This window comes from Apus apus, chromosome 11, assembly GCF_020740795.1.
Source record: "Apus apus isolate bApuApu2 chromosome 11, bApuApu2.pri.cur, whole genome shotgun sequence".
In the NCBI taxonomy this organism is placed as follows: Eukaryota; Metazoa; Chordata; class Aves; order Apodiformes; family Apodidae; genus Apus; species Apus apus.
In genome coordinates, this window is record NC_067292.1 from 1,337,719 (window position 1) to 1,360,761 (window position 23,043).

Genomic DNA, 23,043 nt, shown 5'->3' on the forward strand with positions numbered 1-23,043 from the left:
TTTGGTGGGATAAATTGAGCCTTAGGCTCTTCAGCCCACGTGGAAGTATCTTGATCTGTGTTTTTGAGGACATTTTGTATTTTTATCAAGAGGCAAAGATGACAGGAGCTTTAAAAAATGTAGATCTCAGCATGCATGTTATCTGCAGGGCAAAATGAAAGAACTTTGAAACCAAGAATATATTACTGCAAGTGTGTGTTGTGTGGTTTGTTTTTAGCACGAGTGTAGTTCTTCCTGCACTCTGGTTTTTCACTTTGGTAGCTGGTACTGTCAGAGCACAGCTGGCTACCATGCTGGCTGAGGAAATATTTGCTTCCATGTCAATTCTGCTGAAAGGCCCCTTCTGTAGCTCACACCACGACTGGAAATTTCTTCTTAAAGTGTAGGAGCAGCTGCAGGTGAGAGTGAGTCTGACTCTGGTCCCACCGAACACAAGAGCTTGCTCAGCAGACGTGTGTGTGGAGATGATTGGTCTGCCAGTTGCTGATAGGATGCAGGGCATTCAGTTAAAGGCGTTATTTATCTCTAATTTCTGTGCATTTCCTGGAAACAGCTCTTTCTGCCTCTAGCCAGAGCTCCAGTGCAGTACCTCTGCTCTTTCCAAACAGGCCCAAGCTCTGCAGACTGGCCTGGGTCTGCTTCTCCTGGTTCTTGAGGGAAATTGCCCCAAACCTGAAGATCTTTATTTGCTGCACATCCCCCCGGGGTCCAGAGAACTTTCACCACTGCCATAGGCAGGACTGGTCTCAGTTCTCAAGAGAGTGTGAGCAAAACATAGAAAGGAGCAGAGCTGGTAATTTCTACATGGTCTCTGTGTATGTGGCACTTTGATTTCTTCCCCAAACTCCAGCATTTGGATTCTGAACTGACTTGTAGTTGGTAGGAAGTATGTGGGGTTTGTAGTGCTGTCTGCATGTGGATTCTCAACCCCACCTCTGTGTTTTCAGAATCTGGAATGTAACATGATTTTACATTTTCACGATTCCAGCAGGGGCAGAGCTCAGTGAGGGTGCAGAAGGTGCTGGTAAAGCTGTGCAGGGGGCTCGCTGGGTTGGTGGGAGCATGATCATGGAGTGCATTGGAAAACATTTCTAGAGTTCTCCTCCCTCCAAATTTGTTGTACTTTGTACCTCCTTGAGTTCTGTATCTGAGATAATGGAGCTTGTCTGAAACCACTAGAAGCTCTTGCTGATACCTTGTGTGTTCCCTGGTGGATGTTTTTACTGAAGCCCTCAAGAGAGATGCCTCATTGAAATTCTGTGTCTTTCTTCAATTATTTCAAGGGAGGCAGATGAGCTCTGTGGAAAAAGGCTGTTCTTTTCCCTGGAGGGTTTTTTTTCCATTCAGAAGTTGGTCTAAATCATACTCTCCATCTCATACTGGTGTCCTGCCATTCTTCATAGTTCTGGATCACCATAACATCAGAATTTATGCAAGTCTGTCTTTCAATCAAAGTACAACATTTTTTGCTTCAAAGAAACACTAATAAGAAAAAATGTCACTGCTTTTGGGGAGGTTGGCCTCTTGATTGTTCAAAATGAGACTTAGAGCAGACACTTTCTTTCCTGCTCCCTGTAAAATGGAGATGTAAGTGGAACCCTTTTAGCATTCAGTTGATCAGAGTTAGAAATATTTAGATGTATAAAACTGTTGAATCTTGATGACGTTTTTCATAGTGACTGCATCTGTAGAGAATCGACCTGGTTTTATTCTTTTACGGCTGACATCAGCCTCTGGAGCCACCTCTGGCCTTGCCATTGTGACCAGGGAGTGTTCCCCTGCCTGAGCTGCTTCGGTGCAAGTAGTCTCTAGTTAATGCAAGTCTGTTTTTTTTTTTTTCTGATCACATCTCGTGATTGTAAAGCATTTCCCATCTTCAAATACTGATTTCTGGAAAGGTACAAGATACCCTTTTATTAAAGAAGTTTGAATTACTTAATTCCCAGGTTTTTTTTCAGTGAATGTGAGCAAAAGTTGCCCCGTGTGCTGTAAGTCTGAAGTGTACTGATCTGTGTGGGAGTGCAGCAGGAGGAATCAATAACTAATCAGTGGGGAGCTGCTGTGGACTACATGTTAAAGAGCAGAAGGTGGTGGGAGAACGTAGAGGTTGAAACATTTTTTAAATGGAACTGTCTACTTACCCTAAGTTTCCAAATTACTTCATGTTAATATCAAATAAAGCATCACAGGGCTTGAAAGACTGAGCCTGTTTTAAACCAGAACCTGGTCACCTTGAACACTTAATTATTTGATATTTGCACTGCCATTTCAAGGCAGAGGAAGGCTGAGTGTCTGCCACCTGGCACTGCAGGATGGGCTCTGTGGAGCTGCAGTTGGCTTGGCACCCGTCGGCGCCTTGTCCGACGGCCCGTGGTGTAAGTTCACAGAAGGGAAAACAAGGATAGTGATGTTAGTTTGGGAAGTGGTACATTTTCATCAGCCTAAAGCAAAAAAAATTGGATGGATAAATGTGTCTAATGTATTAATAAAATAATTGAGGCTTTTGGAAGTAAAGCTACTTATAAATTGAAGTGTTGGATTCTGCACAACAGGATCGTTGTGTGTGTGACCCAAATACATGTTGTCCATGGTCTGTGCTTGGGCATCTGCTGCTGAAGTGTTTAGAGTCATGGAATCGTGTTGGTTGGAAAAGTGTAGGTAGACAACATCCTGTAGACAATTGTACCTCGTGACTAATTTGATAATAACTTCATAAAAAATTATACACTGGTTGTTGTGAAAGTTACTTGGCTCGTACGTGGTCACTGTTTGTGTTATAATACTTTACGTACATTTTGGGTGAGCTAAGTAATGAATGAAATTACACTATGTAGGCCAGGAAGCAGATGTTAATAGACCTTCACAATTGTGCATCAGTGTGTCATGGGACAAGATTTCTGTAGATTTTCATGGTAATTCTGTTCACAAGTGATCAGAGTCACTGCTGCCAGCACGTCACAGAACTGATTTTCCAGATCATGTAGCTGGAAGTTCAGCTTTTTGTCCTCAGTTTATCTCCTCTCTCTGTGTAAGTGGATAGCTCTAATTAGAGTTGTGACTTTTGTTGTGGAGGAAATGAGGGAGGGGAACCTTGCGGGAAGAAATGCTGTGCAGATACTGTCATTATGCTCCATAGGATTGCAGTTCCTATCAGGAATGGTGCCCCAGGACTTGCTTTCCTTGGAAAAAAACATGGAGTAGCTGCATCTCTCTATCTCCTTTGCTGTTCTGAAAGAAGAATGTCACAAACCTTTGATTTGTTTCTTTTTTGCTTGTTTGGAGAAGTTTACCTGCTGCAGGATTTCCTTTCTTTAGGTCAGGACTGTGTGCCCTTACATATTCCGTTGGGTTTTTTGGTTTTGTTTAGGCCTGCTCCTTTTCCCTCTGGTTCCTAAAACTTACCTTAGCTGGTAGCAGCTCTACCCTGGATGCAGCTGTGTTGCTCATCTGGACATTTTTCCTTCAACTTTTCATCGGGGAGTAAACGTTTCTCAAAACAAACAAGGCTTTCCTGGGGTTCCCAGTCTCCTCCACCATGTATCTGTTCTGGTTAGTCTCGGAGTGTCTCTTGGGTGGTTCCTGAAGACCATCCCATTGGAAGGCAGATGTCCAAATCCAGCTACATCAGAGAAGTGGTTTCTGAGGTGACAGGCAGCAGGTACAGTATAAAATTGAGCTGCATGTCACAAGCTCTACATAGGCCAGTCCTGTTAATTACTGAGTTGTGAAAAGATGATAGGAAACCAAATCTGTTGCTGTTTAAAGTGGTGTTGCACTCTGGAGCTGGGCTCTAAAGTTGTGGAGGTGGAATTTGGGAGAATAACAGTAGGTTAGAACAAGCTTTAAAAAGAAGTGTTTGGCTGCCCCCCGGGAGCCCCATGGTAAAGGCTTTGGTTTGGGAGGTTTTAGAAAAAGAGCTCAAGAAGCAGAGTGTGATTAGGAGGAGGACCAGTGTGTGGAGGCTCTTGGAGTCAAGGTGGCCTGTGTGAGTTAGGGAATCTTTAGCAGAAGGGGCAACTGTAAATGTGAGCTGGAGTTCAGGCTTGTCCTGGCTCATGCGACTTGTGTGGGCTCCTGAGCTGTGCTGTCCCAAACTTGTCCCCTTGGAGCAGCTGGATCACCTGGAACACTATTTTTAGTGACGTTTCTGGAGATCTCATCTGGAACAGACTAGTTTGTTCTGGCTGGGAGATGTTTATTTCTGAGCCAACGTGCTCGTCAGGCGGTGCAGAAGGAGCTGGTGACTCAGGAGATGGCCGGCTTGAGCTGCAACCCTGACACTTGCCAGGCAGGCTGGGTCCCTGCCCACCCTGTTGTGACAGTCACCCCAGAGTGCTGGTACCTGAGCGTGCTGCTGCTGGGGGAGCTGTGGAGGGTTCAGATGTGGGGTTTGGGGCCAACCCTTTCATGCACCAGTTAATGTGATTCCCCTTCGCCTTGGGTGCCGAGGGCTCCTGCTGGTTCCTCCCGGCGTCGGAAATTTCACAGTGGGAATTTATAGCTGGAAAAATATCCTTGAGAGGTGCAGCAAGAGCTGTTTAAAAAAATAAAAAATAAAAATGTTAGAGGTTTGTAATAGATGAACTGCCACTCAGAGCAAAGATCCAAGGTGTGCTTAAAAAGAAAGCACTTGTGTCACCAGTAATTCCACACCAGTTGTTCCAGAAGTGAATTATTGGCATAGGGCACCTGGCAGCACCGTGGGCAGGCTCCCCCCTGCCCTGCTGGGCATGGGGTGCTCACAGCTGGGGGGTGACATACCTTTTCTTGTAAATAAAGTGACCATAAAGCCACACAGATGGTTACAGAAACCTTGAGACAAGGAATTTTTTTTTCAATCTCTTATCAGGAAGTTAGGGACCTAGTCGATGCTCCCTGGGCTTGCTGTGGTTTCTTTGATTCTTTTGTTTGTGCAGAGTCGTTATCAGGACGTTTATTTCTGGATTAGGCAAGAGTTTGTATTTAGCAGCCTTCATGTGCTCAAATACAGCATGCTAATGGGTAGAATTAAATTGTCTTTTCACTTTCTAATGAAGTAATTCCTGTGTTTTTCAGATTATACAGCGTTTTTGGGACACACCTCTGTTGGATTTTAATATATGTCCTGCTAACAACAGCTTTCAACTATGGAATCGGTAAATATTTACTTTTTGTGTCCCAGTCTTTTATTATCTTAAGAAGTGTTTGTGTCTCTATCAGTGTTTTTGTTGTTTGGTTTTGTTTTGGCTTCTCTTTCTCTTCTGAAACTGGAAGGCGAAAATTGCAAACTTTCATGGGGATAATTTGCAGTAACCAAGAATAGCTTAGGAAATGTCTTTGGTTCTAAGATGTCCTTTAACTTTCATACCATTTCAAATGTAGCAGGTTTTCCCCTGACTTCAGTGAAAGCAGAAATTGACTTTCCTGTGGTAACATTTCCTAGTTTGTTGCTGCTATTGACTGTGGATTATTAAATATTCTCCTACCTCCAGTATATCCTGGTCCTCTTTTCTCTTCAATCTCAAAATGTCTTAAAAAAGAACAAAAGTCTATTAAAAATCAAGTGCCAGTTTCCTGATGTTATGTCTCCTTGTCATTAGTATAATTGAAAAAGACAGCACCTATGTTTCCTTCTGGGCAGAGAAACCTCCCAGTATGTTGAGACTACACTCTGGTTCAGTGTGAGGATTCAGCTTTTTGGAAGCACTAGCAGATGTAGAAATAATGGACTTTATTAAGAGAGGAACTGGGGGGGAAATAGACATTTTTGCCTTAGTATTTTGAGAGAGGATGAGAGAGGTCAGTGCTGTCCTCTAGAGAGCAAAATGGTGTGGATGTAGGTGGTAGGAAGGAGTTGGTTTTTGTGTCCTTCCTGCAGCACAGGCAGTTTGGTGTGTTGAGCTGAATAAAAGCTGCTGTTGGCTGCTCTCCCTGGGCTCAGCTCTGGGGGGGTGTCGTGACAGCCTCATGGGGGGAAGCTCAGCAGGGCAGAGTTCAAGGTCATCCTCAGCATGCCCAGGAGGGTGATGGAGAAGGCTCTCCATGGATAACCTAGTGTGTTGCTTCTGCCATGGGCCTTTGGGTGCTTGGCTGATCTCGTGGTTTATGCTGCAATGGGATTATTTGTGTTGATATTGTTGTTATGATAAAGGCTGTTACTGCAGGAGAGTTTATGTAGAAATACAGGTCTGCTCCATCAGGTGGCTTTGCAAGGTGCTGGGGTTCTTATGTCCTGGGCTTTGAGGGGAAAAAAATATTTGTATTTAGGTTGTCCGTAATAATTCCAAGGTATTCAGATGGAGAGAGCAGGTTATTTCAGTTTCCCTTGGTGAATATTAATAGCTGGAGAAGCCTTTCACAGTGAAACAAAACAGAGCAGGCATCAGTAACTCTCCCCTGCTGCAGCGAAGTAATTGAAGTGTATCAAGTGTGAGACCTTTTGCTGTAGCATGCAGTAACTCTTTCCTTAATGGGTGCTCTGCAGTCCCCTGAAAAACTGAGCTGAATCTTAACATTAATTATAAACCAGGTTGTTTACTACCTATTATATTTCATACTTTGGTACAAGGACTTTTCATTCTGAGTTTTGGAGTAATTGGTGCTTTGCTTTTTGAGTGCAAACTGTGCTTCTCAAACAGGATCGCCTTAATCTCTGTACTTTTCCTTTCCATTGAAACTTCCTGAACATTTCAACATATTTGCATAGTATACTTGCCCACGACTTGCTTCCTGGCAGATTACAGAGCATTACAGCAGGCTGCATCTCTCCAGGGACCTTTGTCTGCATCGCCTGCCTTTTGGCCACTAGTATCTTTTAGGATTATAAGTGGGAGCTTCAATTCTGCACAACAGTGCAGTGGTGGCTGCCCTTTTGCCCGTGGGCTTTTCTCCATCTTTAGCCCTTTTCTCTCAGGATGTTTTGTCCTGTGTTGATAGAAAGCCATGCTGTGGTGATAGCCAGGCCCATCATCAACAGTTTTCCGTACTGAAACTGTGGATGGAGAGAAACTTGACAGCTGAAGATTGAAGGTGAATGATGTGACGAAGCCTGCACACGGGGTAGAAAAATAATTAATGTGAAACCAGATGTTGCTCTGACTTCTGAAACAGCAACAAAAAAAGATTGAGTTTGCTTTGTGGGTTTCGTGAGTCCTGAGAGACAATAGTTAAGTGACCTTTTCCAGTAAAATAAGGTTTTGTCCACTGCTCTGCAGAGGCAGGCTGCTGCGCTCCTTAAAATGCATATCGGTGTGGGGGCTGATAGCTCCATTCCTGGGGCACTGTTGTAGGGAGATATTGTGGAGAAGATCTAAGTCCTCCAATGTTGGCTGAAAAAAAGCCATGCAAATCTGGCAGGTTCTGGAAACTGCAGAGGTGAATTCAGGGCCTAGTGCTGGTGCGGAGGCTGCAGGGTGCATGGTCACTGCGCTGTTGTGCAGGTTGTGCCATCCTCTGAGTAGCCCAGGGATTGAACAGGATTAACTTCTACCCCAAGCTGGAGTAAAAACCTCTCCTTCTAAGAGGCAGTCGTGCTAAAAGCAGGTTCTTGCTGTCTGTGTTAACTCCTTGTGCTGTTCCTGGGTAAAACCTGGGATTGCCTTGGGACTTGTTTGCCCAACCAGCAGAGTGGGGATGTGCCACCTCTGTCTTGTCTGAAGGAAGGATGTTTTGTGAAAGTACTTGGCTTTTGCTACTCCTCTATTTGAGACCATGAGATTGAGGTTGCCTTTGCTGTAAACCTGTGAGTGAAAATGCACTGGGGCACAAAACTGGTTGTTTGTGGTTTATTCTGCCTCCTCAAGCAAGTTGTGTGTAGCAGAGTGAGTTTCTGTGAAGGACTCTGATTCTCCAGTGAAAGAGATGAAGGAGCCTGGTCCTCAGGACCCCTGTGCCTTTGTAGCAAGACCCTACTGTGTTGGCTCTACTCTGCTGTTCCACATTTCATAGTGTGACTGATGGAAATGAAGCCATTGCTGGTCCCTTCAGTTGCAAACCTGATTCAGGTTGTTTCTGTCCCTGGGAGGTGGCTTGTTCCCATCACACGTGCCGATACCGCTGTTCATCGGTGCGCTGTTAACCTGATCACCAAGACACTCTGCATTTAAGTAATACAAATATTTAGAGTCTTATGTGGATTGTTTGTAGCATGATCTGCTGACCCAGAAGCAGTTGCGTTGATGCAGCTGGAGGAGCAGAAGGGCTGTGGTGTGTGGTGGGGTGGGAGCAGAGGGCCTGTTCCACCGCAGGAAGTGTTACGAAAGTCTGGGATTTCTCCATCTGGGTAGATAACTCCTTATTGCGAAACACAGGGCTTGCTACAAACATTGCTACCCTGAGTTCTCTAAAATAAACTTGTTTTTTTGGTGTGCAGTCATTTTGGTGTTTTCCCCCCAGCTTTCTGTAGTAATAACAGCAGAGGCCTGATCGGGATGGGTGGAGAAAAGGGGAGTTCATTCTGCTGCGTGAGGTTCCTGCTTGGCTCAGCCTGTGCTGGGGCAGCTCTTGTGTCACCATGAGCAGGACAGGTATTTTGCTGAGCAGTTTGAAACAGTTAGCTGAAAACAGGCCAGGTTCATCGTGGGAGATTCTTTTCTATTTGTTGACAGCAGGAAACAGCAGCATCTTGTTGTGCTGGTTCTGGGGTTAGGTGGCTGGGTGGGTTTGCAGCGCTGGGGATGGCAGCTGGTGTGATTCACAGCTCCTCAACATCATCATTAGGGAAGCAGAGGGGTCAAGGCTTTCTCCAAGCAGCAGAGAGATTGCAGTGGCTTTTGATGGTGGCTTTGGCACTGGCATTTTACAGAGTTCATAATGAATATGTAGGTGTGAGATTAAAAGAATGAGTAAGGTAGCACTGCTAAACAGAATTGCTTTTCAGAGCTGCAGCCCTGCCTTGTTCTGACCTCCCGAGCAGGATACAATTGTAAAGTTGAGGCCTGTAGTGGAAAAGCAATTACAGTACATGCTTCCAGGATTGAATTGTCCTCTGAAAGTCAGAAGCTGCAATAATGGAAGCGTTGTTTAGGTGGAACGTGACTTCACTTAACTGCTTGGTATTTTTCTATTAATGTTCTTAAATGTGTTCATATGCAGGTTTCAATTTTTACTGCTTTGGGGGAAACAGAGCTTAGTGTTCCACAAGGAAGAAATTTCTTTGTGTAGAAGTGTTCTTCTAAGCTTTTGGGCTTTTTTCCACATGTTTCAATTCTTATCCTTTCCAAATGAGAGGGGCTGGAAGATCACACTGTACAAGTGCAATTGTACTTTTTTTTTTCTTTAAGCTGAGCAGCAAGGCTTTCCACATGCATCTGGGGTGTGGTAGGGAAGTGTTGGACTTTGGGGGCAAGAAGCTGCTGTGTTATGAAGCAGGACCTGGAGAGGGGAGAAGAAGCCATGGGCAAGTGCTATTAGTAAAGTCTCATGTAACATTGAAGAAGTGGGGCTGTGTGGCTTGTGGGTTTGACTGACTTCTGCTGTGGTCCTCACCCCACCCCTGAAATGGTGGAGCACTTTCTCTCAGAAACATGCAGATTTTGGAAGTGCTGTGAAGCAGCTATGTGGCTCTGCAGGGACAGGTTTGCCTGGAGTGTTTCAGAGGAGGCAGTTTGGGTTTGTGCTGGTGTGAGGAGGGGAGGTGGGCTGGTGGGGAGTGTTTCCAGCCCAGTGCTCTTCTCTGGCACAGGGCTTGTACCTGTGGGAATGGGAGATGGGTCTTTGCAGCCATTAGGGTGGTGAGCTTTTATGTTTGTCATTTTGTATAAAATCTACCTTCAATTTTTAAAGCCATATCTTCACTGAAGCAGAGGGTAAACAGAGGTAACTTTATTGTGAGCCAAGATCTCTTCATTGGTCAAAGGGGCTTGAATTTTTGGATACAAAACACCACTGACACCTGCAGAAAAGCTTTCAAATCCTTCCCCCCTGCCCCAGTGAAGAAGCTAGATTTTAGATGTAATCCTAGCATAAGCATTTGATTTGAGTGTTTGAATTGCTGCTTTTACAGTTCTCTGTATTTCATCAGGATTTGTTAAATTGCCAATGTTATTCACATGCCACTTCTGGCAGATGCCACCTACATGCCCTCAATTTGAAAGTACCTTTTAGGAGAAGTGTAGGTAGGGAAGCTCCTTCCTTGCATATCAGATGGTAGAGTGGAGCACTTACAGTAATTCACTCTCTAACCTTTCCACTGCTAATAAGCTGGCCTGGCCTGTGTGCCCACGACAGCACCTTTAATGAACAGATCTGAGCTAAGCAGAAACTTCTGTGAAAAATGTCTGGCTTGCCTTGCTCTTTGAGTGCCGTTCAGAGCTGTGTGTTCACCGTGACACAGAAGTTGTTCTTGGTAGGAGCAATCCATGACCTGGTGTAGCACCTGTCCTCCTTCCTCTCATGGTCTGATAGAACTAGACAAACCTGTGGCAATAATTATCTAATTATTGCCTATTTTACCTAAAATTACCTAAAAAGAAAGAAAATGGTTGGCTGTTTTTCCCTCTGACTCTTACTTGTTTCTGAATAATTTTATTCTCCAACCGGGCTATGTTATGGCCAGAAAAATCCTCATTTTTTAAAAAAAGTATACTTTTAAGTTAGGATTTTGTAGATTTGTATCAGCTAGTGTACTCTACACTTAAAAATCACAGTTGTGTTTAGGAGCAAGTTCACTCAAACAAGCTCGTAACATAGGGTACAGGGTGGGTCATCATCTCCAGTAACTGGAGAGTCTGTTATTTTGTGGGGGAAGATTCCTAGGAGACACACAGCCCGGGTGACACATGGAGGCAGGTTTTTGGGAAGGGAATCAGCAGGTGATTTGGTGCACACGTGGCCAGTGACCCCTTCCATGGCTGTGCAGCAGCATTCCTGGGTGTGACCTCTTGTGAAAGTAAAAGTGCTTTCAGGCACCTCCTGGTGTGTCACTTTGCAGGAGGCTTCTGCAGGTAGAAGAGGCTTCTGCTTGTTGAAGAGGTGAGGTGCAGTGTTTGGAGTGATGGTTTTATTTCTTTGAGTGTTTAGTGTAGCACCGATGTGTGTTCTTGAAAGGGACTGAAGTTACAGTCTCCACCCTGAGGAGGTGACACTCTGGACGTGAGATGACAGGCTTTGGAATGGAGTGGCAGGATTACACAAAATATGGCTGAAATCACTTGTTTTCAGAAGATATCCATCATGCTCTGATGAAGTGCAGATGATGCATTTGGCAGCAAGAGGTGTGCAATCTGTTCCTACCCTGAGGAGCTCACAGTCCAAAGGTCTGCTGATAAGACCAGACTCACTGTTGTACGTCTTGAATGAATAATACTTATTCCCTGATCTTTGGTTCTTTTAAATAATAGTGTAGGTAACTGTGAGCTTGGTGATTTTGACACTCAGATCCCTGAGATATGTAAAGTGGGGGAGTATTTTCTGGTGTTTGGGGGAGTGTATTTCTGTGGCATGGATACTGAGGGAGATGGATTGGTGACTTGGGCATGGTTAGCGGAGCTGCAGGTGGGACAGTTGGTGTCCAACAGGTACAAGTCAGCTGCCTGACACCACCGAGGTGGAAATTGTTCCATGGTGGTGTAAAGTGGCAGGAAAAAAACTGTGAATTATATGGAAGCCTTGCATGGAGGGTTTGACTGAACCACCACAGTGTCTGATGCTGTAACAGGCAGGTGCAGCCTGTTTCTTCAATATGTCCAGCAAAAGAGATAAATAGTTGTTATTGCAAGGAGATGCAAAATTGCTGGATGTGCTCTAGTGATGCACTTTGGGATGGGAAAATGCTTCTGAAAAGTAAGTCTTAAATGTCGAGTGTGAAGGTGCAGAGTAGGCATTAGCATGATTTCTGATCCCTTGGTTAAATTCTTGGCAGACCTTTAATTTTAGAAGAACAAGACGACAAGGGCTGAGATTTGCAGGCTCAGTCTAATTCATTACTGGCTTAATTAGATGCTTGAGAATTCAGGTGGCCTTGACAGTTCTTACAACTCTGCACATTATGCCTGCTCTATAGCAATCTGCTGGGCTTCTCCAGCAGAAGTTTGAAGATAACTTCATTCAAATGTATTAAAAATCTTAATGGTTTAATTTGTGTTTTCATCTTGGATTGGACAGCTCACAGCTTCCAGTTGCTGGAGATGTACAGAAACTGGGAGGAGGGATTTCTTGGGTGTTTTGCAGAAACTTACACCTTGTTGTGGGTGCTGGAGCAAGCGAGGGTTGCAGGCTCTCTGGGCTCATCATGCAGAGGCTTCCAGAGCTGGAGTTCCCACAACCTGTGCGTTTTGGGAAGCTGGCATGCTTGGGTCTCCTGTCTTCAGGAGCAGCTTTGCTTTGGTAGACCAGTACCAGAAGCTCTGCTTTTCCTTGGATCTGTCTGACATGCCCTGCCTGCCTTGGTCAGCCCAGGGTGAGGGGGCAGATGGCTGCAGGCCACCACGTTTTGGGGCATTTGGGGAAGTCCCAGCCCATGGGAGGGCTGTGGCAGAGCTCAGCAGGGAGTACAGCAGGTTTCTGAAGTCCCATGGGACTGGCTGGAACTCTCCACTTCCCCTGAGACAAGCAGTGGTCCTAGCTGTAATGTTTTTAACTCTTGAATTTGGAACAGACTGAGAAGCTCACCTTTGGGGGTGGTAGCTTGTGAAGTTGTCAATACTATTGCCTGTAACAATCTGCTCCTACCACTAAGTAGCTGCAAAAATCAGCAATTCATTCTTTATTTTTTTGAGGAGCTTGGGTGTAAATCTTCTCTCTTGTTGTTTTTATGGGCTCTGTCCTTAAACAGGCAAGCATCTCCACAGGGCTGGAGAGGCGAAGTGTCATCATTTATTTAATTGTCCATCTAAATTTATTTCATATTTAAATTCAAATAGTTACCAACATTAGAGGTTACTTTGGAGCACAGCAGCTGTTTCTGGTGAACTCAGTGGGTGAGTCTCTTATCAAACAGAAATGTGCTTGTGTAACATCCATCACCTTTCTGGGTTAACCTCTCTGAAGAGGAAAGGAGGTGACAGGCACCTGCACCATCTGTTTGAGGAAACCACCTCTGTAAAGGGGTGCTCTGCTGGCTTTTGCAAGTAAAGCTTGCAGTGGATTCTTTTTTATTACTTTTTTTTTGTCCAAGTGGATTAATCATCCAAGTGGGCTGGTTTTGGTAGTTCTGATGTTAACTGGTTATAGTTGGGGTCACAGAGGGGAGAGGTGGCTGTTGTGTGGGAGTCACAGGGACATGGAAGCAGCATCAATTGTCAGAGAGACTGTGTGTTGTACCCTGAGTTATCCAGGGCTGGGCTTTCACTCCTGGATTTAAATTGCAGAATAAAAAAGATACTGACACCTAATGGTGATGTTGCAGTGTTTTGGGACATGGCATCCCAGTTACTGGGGGTGCCTTCAGCGCTGTTGGGTAGTGATGACTCTCTTTAACTCCAGAAGGACTTTCCAGCCTGAGGCCTGGTGCTTCATAGTGCTTTTACTCCCTTCCTGCATCACTGGAGTTCCCTTTTTCAAATTTTACTTTGGTGGTTACCTAAACTACAGCATGTGTTCCTGAGGGTTCTGGAGAGGTGATGTCCAGTTTTCCCAGCTTAGTACCTTCTGCATGTTCACCTCTGACGGCAAAAGTTGGGTTTTGTCTGATCTAAAAAAACAGCTACTGGATTTTGATGGAGTCGCAGTGTGATGCGCGTCTGGGCTCATCTGACAGTACAATAATGAAAAATACGCTTATCTTGCAATAATGTACAAACAGCAGGGGCCTGACCAGCTCTGCTCTCTGCTCGGGTGTGTGCGAGTGCCCTCTGTATCTCTGGGCTTTGCTGGGAGCACTGGGTTGTGAGGCTGGCATGTGGGAAGGGGAACAGCCCTGATACAGTGAGGAAACAGGGAAGCTCTTTGGAGGACTTAGTCCTGGCTGTAATTAATGGTTTGGAGGATTTGCAGGGTAAGAGTGGGCTGTGAGGGTTGACAGAGCAGCCCAGAATGGTGCATCTGTTGTTCCTGGCGGCTGTAGCTGCCAAAAAGAAGGACCTGCCATGTGACTACCAATTCCTCCTGTACCCTTAGAAAATGTGAATATTTGCAGACTTGTAGACGAAAAACCTTTCAAGTTCTGCATCTTGCAGGGAGGCTTGGACTCTATGGGGCAGAGCTCAGGTGTTTTAAAAGGACCTTATCTGTGACTTTCCTTGGTTTCACTTGGTAACATTTAACTTTAATGCTGAATTTCTGGGCACTCTTGACACTCGGTTTGCTTCCAGGCCTGGTGACAGGCAGGATGGCAGCCTGTGGATTGGGTGTGTTTGGGCACCTTGAGCCGTGCCCCAGGCTGAGGGGCAGCTGAGCTACAGCAGTTGGCCAGGTATCCACCAGGGGCAAGTATGAGGGGAAATACTTGGGAGAACTGCAAAAATGAGAAGAGGTGGCCAGTCTGATGGAGGTGGGATAGGTATGGCAGGAGGAGTTACTGGATTTTGGTAATTTTTGTCCTTTTATATATTTTTTTTCAGCTGTTTAAACTAACTGTAAAAGGATTCAAGGGTCAATGTTGAATAGCTCTGGTTATTCTCTGCTGGACCTGGACTTACTGCTCATGTCCTATAAGAATTATACTTCCTTTTTGTGTTCCACAGTCAGAAGATAATTATTTTGTTGTCTTCAGTAGTTTTTACCTCATTCTTGTAGTCTTGCCAATATCCTGTGTTTGTTTTTTTGCAGGAAGCCTTTCAACGTTTTCTTAATTGGAATTAAGTGTTGTAATAGAAATGCACATTTTGGTTGGAGATAATGTAGGAAATAAATATTCATAAAAATTTATTTTCAGTTAGTGGAAAAACATTCATTGGAGATCTTTGCTTTGGGACTTTAACTTCTGAGAGTTTTAGTGAAAGCTTTCTTTGCTATTGGGTAATAACAGAAGGAAAAAACCGATTTCACTGCTCCTGATTTATGTTGAGCAACTGATGTCAGAAACTTGGTCTGCTTCTTACTCTATTGTAAATGTTGTTAATTAACATCATGACACAGATTTAATGCTGTATGAAAGTTACACAGAGTAAGAATCGGATGACAACAGGTAGTAAATAATTTGACAAAACAGAATAATGAAAACAAATGTATTATGAAATAAAGTGTCATGTGTTCCTTTCCTGTCAGCTGTAAGGCTGCATCTGGCCATAGCAGCTGGCCAGGCCTGAATCCTTTTTTCCTCTAGTTTTTACGGATGCTTTTACAGCAGTCTGAAAGGAGATCTGTGTCTCACGGAACTGGTAGCAGGGACGTAGCAGCTCCTCCGGGCTTTGCATTCAGCAAGGTAGCACACAGCTAAATTCTCCTTTCTTTCTCCCTGCAGCTTCTTGGTTGTTTAGTACTTTAATGTAGGAAGTATCTGAATATGTGAATTACATACTTGAAGGTTTGGTTAAAGATACAGAAATTTTCCTCATTCCCTTGACCTCAATCTTGCTGAAGACAGAAAAGCATTTAAAATACCTACAGCTCTGGGCGTATGCAGCTCTGTGCCTACATGCATATGTATTTTTAAATGTCCCCTGTATCAAGGTCATCCACAATTAAAGTCGAAGTGCAGATTGGATTTCCTGTAGCAAGATACCTGTTAATTCGGGCTAATTCCCCTGCTCTGAGAGGAGTGCAGGATGGGGAGCAAAGGGGAGGTTTCTATCGAGTGCTGCATGGTGCTTTGTACCTGCCCGGATGAGAAGAATGTGGATTGACACTCTCTCCTCCCACAGCAGCTCCTTCAGAGCTGCTTCGGCTATTTTTTTCATAATTGCAAAACAGCACCAAGCTTTGAGACACTCCTGTGTGAGCTCAGGCAGTGATGAGCAAGAGGATTAATTAGATCTTCAAGACAGATAGCTGGAGCAGTGAGTTGGTGCATAATAGTAGCCTGGAATTCCAGTGACGTGCAGGCGCTGTGCAACATGCAGGCCTTGGCTGAGGCCTCAGGATTGCTCAGCCTCGCATGCCCAGATGCCTCCGGGCGCTGGAGCAACATTTAGTAAGCAAATTATGTGAACAAAAAAGCTCAACTTTGATGGTTTCGCAGACACCAGAATAGCTGTCAGTGAAACAATTCGCTGCCAGTGTGATCACCTATGGGGAGTGTCCTCCTGGTAGGTCAAGCTGAGTGTCTGAGCTTTGGATTCCTTCAAGGTACTGCTGAACACACAGACTTAATGGTTGGTAATGCTGAAGTAAGAAAAAAACCCCAACAACTGGGAATCAAATCAGATTGCCAGTATAGGGGTTTTCTGTATTCTTGCTGTACCAGTTGTATACTTCTGAGCAGGGACACAGGCAAGTCTGCCTTCTTTCCTAACGCTGCACTGCCACTAATTCTCTTGCCCCAGCAGAAGGTGGTGGCTTTAAGGTGAGGTGTCACTACAGTGGATGCTTTTGCTAGGGAAACTTTTGTTTAAAATAAATAAAAAACTTCCCTGTGTAGGGCTTTCCTTTGCTCACAGCAGTAGTTTCTAGATTCATATTTAATTTACAGTAGCTCAGAGGAATGAAGAAAATACTAGACTTTATTTTTTTTTGTATAGTCTTTGGAACAGCTCTTGGATATAAACAAGGAGGACAGAGTGTACTGGGCAAAGTAGTGAGACATTTTTTTTGTTAAAACCATAAGTATTCATGGCTTTAATGTTTGAAGGTAGAGACCAGTGAGGTCCCTCATATACCTCAGAGTAGTTGTAGTTACCCCTAGTGTTTTCCGGTGCCTTTTCCACCATGATCCCTTGTAGCTTTACCTCTGGATACATATTGAGATTTTTTTTTTTTTCCCCATGATTAAAAACCTTGCATTTCTGATGACAGTGAAGAGCTGTGCTCTGGAGCTGAGGAGAAAGCTTGTTCATAATTCAAGACATGGTTCTGGAGAGGCTTCAATTAAAAGGTGCTGAAAGAGGTGCAGTATTTTGCAGTTTTGCGAAGTTGGATTTTTTTCACTGTTAAAACCTTGGGGATCCCTGAGAAAGGAGGTTGATTCTGGTGGTTTTTTTCTGCTGGGTGAGTAGGAATTTAAAATTTCACCCCCCTCCTTTGACCTAGTTCTGAAACCCTTGCCTGAAAAAGTATTAATTTGTGGACTCCGAGCCATTTTAGTATTAGAATTGTGGAGCAGTGTCTGTTTTTCTGTAGAGCCACCTTGAGTTTAGACATTAAAGGATGGTGTGATAAATCTGATAAACTTATTACACTATATATTCCAGTGTGCTATAAACCTTCTTCGTTACTCTGGCATTAATCAATGACTTTGACTTCTTTTTTCCCCTGCTCAGCCATACTTTCACAAGGTATAATTAAAAAAAAAAAGCTATAGTTTTCCTTTTTGTTCAACTCTGCTGTTGTTGAGCTATGTGTGGTTTGGACTTCAGCCCTCCAGAATGTTGGCAGAATTTCTTGTCTGGAAAGAAATGGTAATTCTTTTGGGGTTGAAAAACGGGAAAGATTGCTGTAGCAGAGATGATTTAAAGCAGAATAAGTCAATATGCATATATATCTCTCTCTTGATGTACACTAAGGTTTGTGTGATTTTATACAGAATGTTCCTCTTTTGTTTTTGTCAGGTTTGCTTATTTTTAGTTTATTGCAGCAAATCTTATTTTTAAATCTTCTATGTGACATTTGATGCACTAGCTAAAATTGCAGCAATTGAAATAACTGAACTCCAAATATGACGTTTGGATTCAGCTAAAATGATACAAAAGTGACCTTAAACTATCTTCTAAAGACAAACTGCTTTTCTTTTTGCCTGGAAGCCTTCTGAATGCAGAGCACAAGAGAACACCCAGCCCTCCTGAGCTGCTTGTGTCCCCTCCTGGAGTCACAGTTGTAAGCCAGGAGTCTGGGTGCTGGGCTCTGCACAGAGGAAGTCCCTGCTGAGGAAACATGGATGGGAGGAGGAGGAGAGGGCACAGTCTGGCCAAGCTGCTCGGCCATGGCTGGTGGCTGGGAGCTGCTCTTCTGGAGTACAGGAACCTGGTTGTGTTGGTGTGGTTGAGCTCTGGGCTGTGCCAGCTCCCTGTGTCTGCTCTGGGGTGTTAGCAGCTGCCTCCCAGCTTCACGTTCATTAACGGGATGTAACTTGACAGCCATTAGAAGGGACCTTAGAGACCATTCAGTCTCAACCCCTGCCATGGGCAGGGACACCTCCCACCAGACCAGGTTGCTCCAAGCCCCATCCAGCGTGCCTTTGGACACTTCCAGGGATGGGGCAGCCACAGCTTCTGCTACCCTGATCCTCCCCCTGCCCAGCAAGCAGTGGGTGCAGGCCAGGCTCTGCTCAGGGCTGTGGGGTTGTGTTTGCAGGCTGGTGAGCCCCTTGGTGGAAAACAGCAAACATGAGATGTTCCATGGCATGGCTCTGGGTGGCTGTGCTGGTACTTCTGCTTTTGTTTCAAAAACAAGTGTTCTTGTGGAAATAGCAATGTGTGTCTACATACACAAACTGAAAGGGGAAACGGCTGCTTCTTTCAGCTGAGGCAGTTGTCATCTTCTCCTTTCCCTGGGCACAGGAAGAACAGAAGCAGCACTGATGCTTTTTTACTGGCAAGATTATTGCCTTGGAAATACTGGAGGTCAGAATAATCTCATAAACCTTTTGGGCTGGGCTTCCCCTCCTTCCCCAGCAGAAACATGGACAGCAGCTTTCCCAGCTACTCCTCTCAAAATAATTAAGTTTTGTTGTTTTTTTTTTTTTTGAAATCTCTATTTAAATTCAGGCTCAAGCTTAGAATTATTCTTAGTCTAACAAGGTTAACTTCTTTGTAGTTTTTTTTATTCTGTTATTCAGCTCTGTTTTGCCATGTGGGTGGTGTAACTGCTCTGGCTGTGCCACCAAGTGTGGATAGTACTTGGCTGCTCCTGGGAAGCAGCAATGCTGGAGCTCAGCTCCTCCAGCCCACTGAGTGGGAGATAAGGCCACAGCACCCAACCCCAGGGGCTTTCCCAAGGTCCACATGTGAAGCTGGGCTGGGATTTGCAGGAGGAGGGTTTTAGCTGGGATTATTTTTTAATGGTGCACCATGAGGACCTGCAGATTTTGAAGAAAGCAGATGTGAAACTGACATGAAGGCTGAGATGGGCGGGCTTCTGCGTGACACCTACAATTCAGAAATGAGAAATCTCACTCCTTGATTTCCCTGTAGGGGAATAATGCTAACAACTCATTTCTAGAGCTGTTCGAGCAATTTCTCTGCTGAGTTGGGGGTATGTGTGTCACCTGGGTTTACATTTAGCAGACCCCTTTGTACCTTTGATTTTGGACAGCAGATGAAGCAGAGTGGTATTGAAGTACTTCAACAAAGAATGTCTCTGGAAGTGGCCAGTGGTCATTCTGGCAGATACTTAAGACCAAAGCTGCTATTGTTTTTCTCTTAGTTAAACAACAGTCAAGCTCATGCTGTGGCTTTTTTCTTTTCAATTGCAGTATAATGTTAGCTTTTATATATCCCCCGGGCCCACACCCGGGTGTGTGGTGGGCCAGCACACAGATGCATTGTTCGGGGTCCTGCATTCCAGGGAGATCAAATGCTCTGTGCACCACATCAGCTGCACATCTGCAACTGCTAAACCCTCTGCAGCCCTTCCCAATCCAGGTGCCATGCAATTACTGGGTTAAAGGCATTGAGTGCTGCTGCTTCTAGGTCCTTTCTGTTGAATTCTGCTTTCTTTGATTCACTACAGCTGGTGAAACAGTTAGACTTGGTTCAGGCATGTGTGGAAGAGAGCTCATTTCATGCTTGGAATTGTAATTATGTTCTGTTCTTTCAAGCTGCCAGCAGTAAAAGATGTCTTCCAGTGCGTATTATCTAAATAAGCTGAAGTGTTTAAATGTTTTCTTATTTCATTTTAAGAATGTGGCAAAATAATTTGTGCTTCCTCTTCTAGTTTTGGTTCTGAGGCATTTAATTCCCTATAGCTCTCTCCGTGATCCAGGCACTCTGGTTGTCTCCGGGAAGCTGCTCGGTTGTGCTGCTTTTAAATCACGAGCGAAGGAGAGGGATGTGGGAGTGATAAAGGAACTGCCCCAACCTGCCTGGCTGGCACCGGGGTCTCCTCTTATGCCTGGTGTCTGCAGTCTATTCCATCCCAGTTATCTTTTGGACTTAAAATAGTAGTTGCTTCCTTTTAGTGATTTTTAATCTACTCAACGTACGTGAGCTGAATGGATCCGCTTCCCAGTGCCAGTTACAACAGCAGGAGTGCTCCGGGTTTACTGCTGCAGGCTGCAGGTGTGAGATTCTGGGCATGTAGGTTTCCATGTCACACTCCTGGTACTATCAGCTGGATTTGGGGAGGAAAGAGCCAGACAAGAGCACAGCTGATTTTTAACTCATGCTCGTGGGTGTATCTGCAGCTTGGATCTGAGTACATCTGCAGTTAGCACCTATTGCCTCTCTTCTCAACTTTATTTCTCATGTAGTGCCAACTCTACAGGTCAGATCCTTTCATTCTTTGGAGGATAAATGCTGTTCCTTGAGTGTTTGTTTTTCAGTGTCATGATCTTTGGGAGGAACATGTTCACTTAAAGCTGGTTCCCATGATGAGATGAGATGTCCTGTTGACTTGGAGTGGTAACTGGCACTCACTGTGCAGGATAAGTCTCCAGTGGGGAATTTGAGGGCTGCCATGGGGCACTGCCTTGTCCTCTTGCCTTAGGTAGGGAATGTACTTCTCCACATATCATCCCAGCAAACAGTTGTTCTTCAAATGGACCTGATCTTCTGGAGGGGTCCCTGCATGTGCTGTGACCCAGGTGAGTTTCTGTGCTCTGGTCCTGGGCTTTTGACTTCCTTACAAAGATTTTACATGCAGCTGTTGCAGCTTTTCTCTGATTTTTGGGTGTCTGGAGTCAGCACTCTGCTCTGCTTTCCGTCGTCTCTGGAGTCTGTCTGCTCATCTTGTGGTCTCGGGCTGAGAGTGCCTGATGGCCATTTCAGTGTCTCTGTGATTGACTGGAAGTCATAGTGGATAAATCTTTCATGATTGGAAACCACTTAAGCCACGAGGTGGCTGATGATCATTGGTTATTAGTGGTGAGGTTCTACCAAACAATCAGGGAAAATTGAGTGGCAGGGCATATAATTTATGATTTCATCCCAGCACTGTGGGAGCAAGTCAGTGAGAATCGAGACAGTGAAAGGATTATATATTAGACAGATATTTTAAAGAATGTCTCCAGTTAGTGTCATTTATTGCTGGAATGTGTGGACAGATCCCGAGTCAGAGCCCTCTTAGGGGCAATGCCAAAACCAGATATGAAAGAGCATGCAAGAAAATGAAAATGTGGTATGTGGCCGAGGGCTTGAATTTTGTGACAATGGACAAAAAGAATCTTCTAAGGGTGTTTTTTTTTTTTTAGGCATGTTCCTTTGATAATAAAGTTTACAGACCCTACTTAGCATTTGTTGAAACCCCTGCCTGAAGGGGATTTGTTTGAGCTTGTAAATTGAGCAGTAAAGGCATTATCAACACACAGAGAAGAGCAGTTGGAGAAACTTCTGGAAATTAATTTTCTTGCTTATAATGAACACTTACAAAAAATGTCCATAAAATTATCTCTAGGCTTATTTGAATTTTTGTCTAGGAGTGATATATGACACAGGAGAAGTCTAGGTGTGTTGCCCTTTGCTGGAATGTGTATTAAAAGTGTCTGGGCTGCTCAGTGCAGTCGTATCTTCCTCCACGTGCATGTGGAAGATAACTGCCCTTAGCTCCCAAGGAAGAAAAAAGTCCAGCAAAACATTCTTTCTTTAGATGTTTGTAGTGGTAATGCCTCTGAAAGTATTAATCCCTCTTGTCACGTGTGGCACTCACTCTAGTTCCCAGCAGGGGTTTCTCAGCTAATCCCTGTCTGGAAGATTTTGCCTTACCTTGCCTTGTTCCTGATCCCCACCACAGCCTGATGACAGCTGAGGGTTTGAATTCAGTTTGAAGTGCATCTCTGGCCTTCCTGTCCTGCTTGGGTTAGGTCACCAGGGCACTTCCAGTAACTGTAGATGTTCCACTGGGTGTGCTGCTCACCTCTTCTCTTCCAGCTGTCCCCAAAGCTTTACACATTGGGTGTGTCTGTGTTATTCCTTTGTGGCCCTGGAGAAATTAGTTGAGAAATTTGGTTTCAGATGCAGGATTTCCTCAACGTGAGTATCTCGCTTTGAAGGGAAGTGGCAGATGTTCTCACTTCAGCCTGTGAATGGCAGCTACTGAATCAAACATCTGCCTTTCTGCTGGAATTGTCCCCAAACGCTACCATGCTTGAAAGCCCGTCTGTAACTTGTTGGAGCCAGAGAAGCCTATGTTTGGTGTGGTGTTGGATTTGGTGGATTTTCCAATCTATGTGAAAAATTGCTGCTGTTCTGTCTTGGTGAGGATTGTCTCAAAATAGTGTCCCACTTCCCTCTGTGTAAGGGCATGAAAATGCTGAGGAAAAAGGAAGAATCCCAGAGGTTACCTTTTTAATCGGAGCATTTCTCCTGTTGCTTGTCTTTTTGATCAACACATCAGTCCATTCTATGACTACAAGGATGTGAAGCTGTACGTCTGGGTTAGGGCTCTGTGCTGCAAGCTGTGAATCTGTCCTGGTGTGGACTCAGTCCAGGGGAATGTCTGCTGGGTTATCCTTGGATTTTGTAACTTACATTCTCAGGAGCTGAAGTTTCTGCCAAGTCTCTGTTGTAGACCCAATGAAGGGAGAGAGAGTCTTTAGCTAATAACCTTTTTTGTTACCTTTTTGGGGTTTAGATTTGTAAACACTGTTCAAACCCAAGTTTTCAAGAACAGTCATCTTTGCTTTAGACTTGCCAGTTTTAGCCTGCGAAGGGACTCAGCTTTGCTTGATTTCTGCTTGGTCTTTCAATCATGGTGGAAACAAAGCTGCCAGTGATACAGCTCCAGAGGCTGGTGCTCCCCTGCAGGCTTCATTTCACACCTTGAAAGTACTAAACCTGAGGCCTGAGATCAGACCTACTCTGCTTCTTGGCTTAGCAAAACTAATCCTGAAAGTGTCTGTCTCAGCCCAGCCATGCCCAAGTGAGGACCCTGCCTTGG

At 44.6% G+C, this 23,043-nt stretch overlaps 1 protein-coding gene across 3 annotated transcripts in view; it reads left to right on the forward strand.

Moving 5' to 3' along the window:
- ANKRD11 (ankyrin repeat domain containing 11) overlaps positions 1-23,043 on the forward strand; it is a 149,925-nt gene that overhangs the window by 20,541 nt on the left and 106,341 nt on the right. For all 3 annotated transcript variants that reach the window (XM_051629691.1, XM_051629689.1, XM_051629690.1), the window contains exon 2: positions 5,056-5,135. The gene's annotated coding sequence lies outside the window, so the exon portion shown is untranslated. The remainder of the gene's footprint in view (positions 1-5,055; positions 5,136-23,043) is intronic.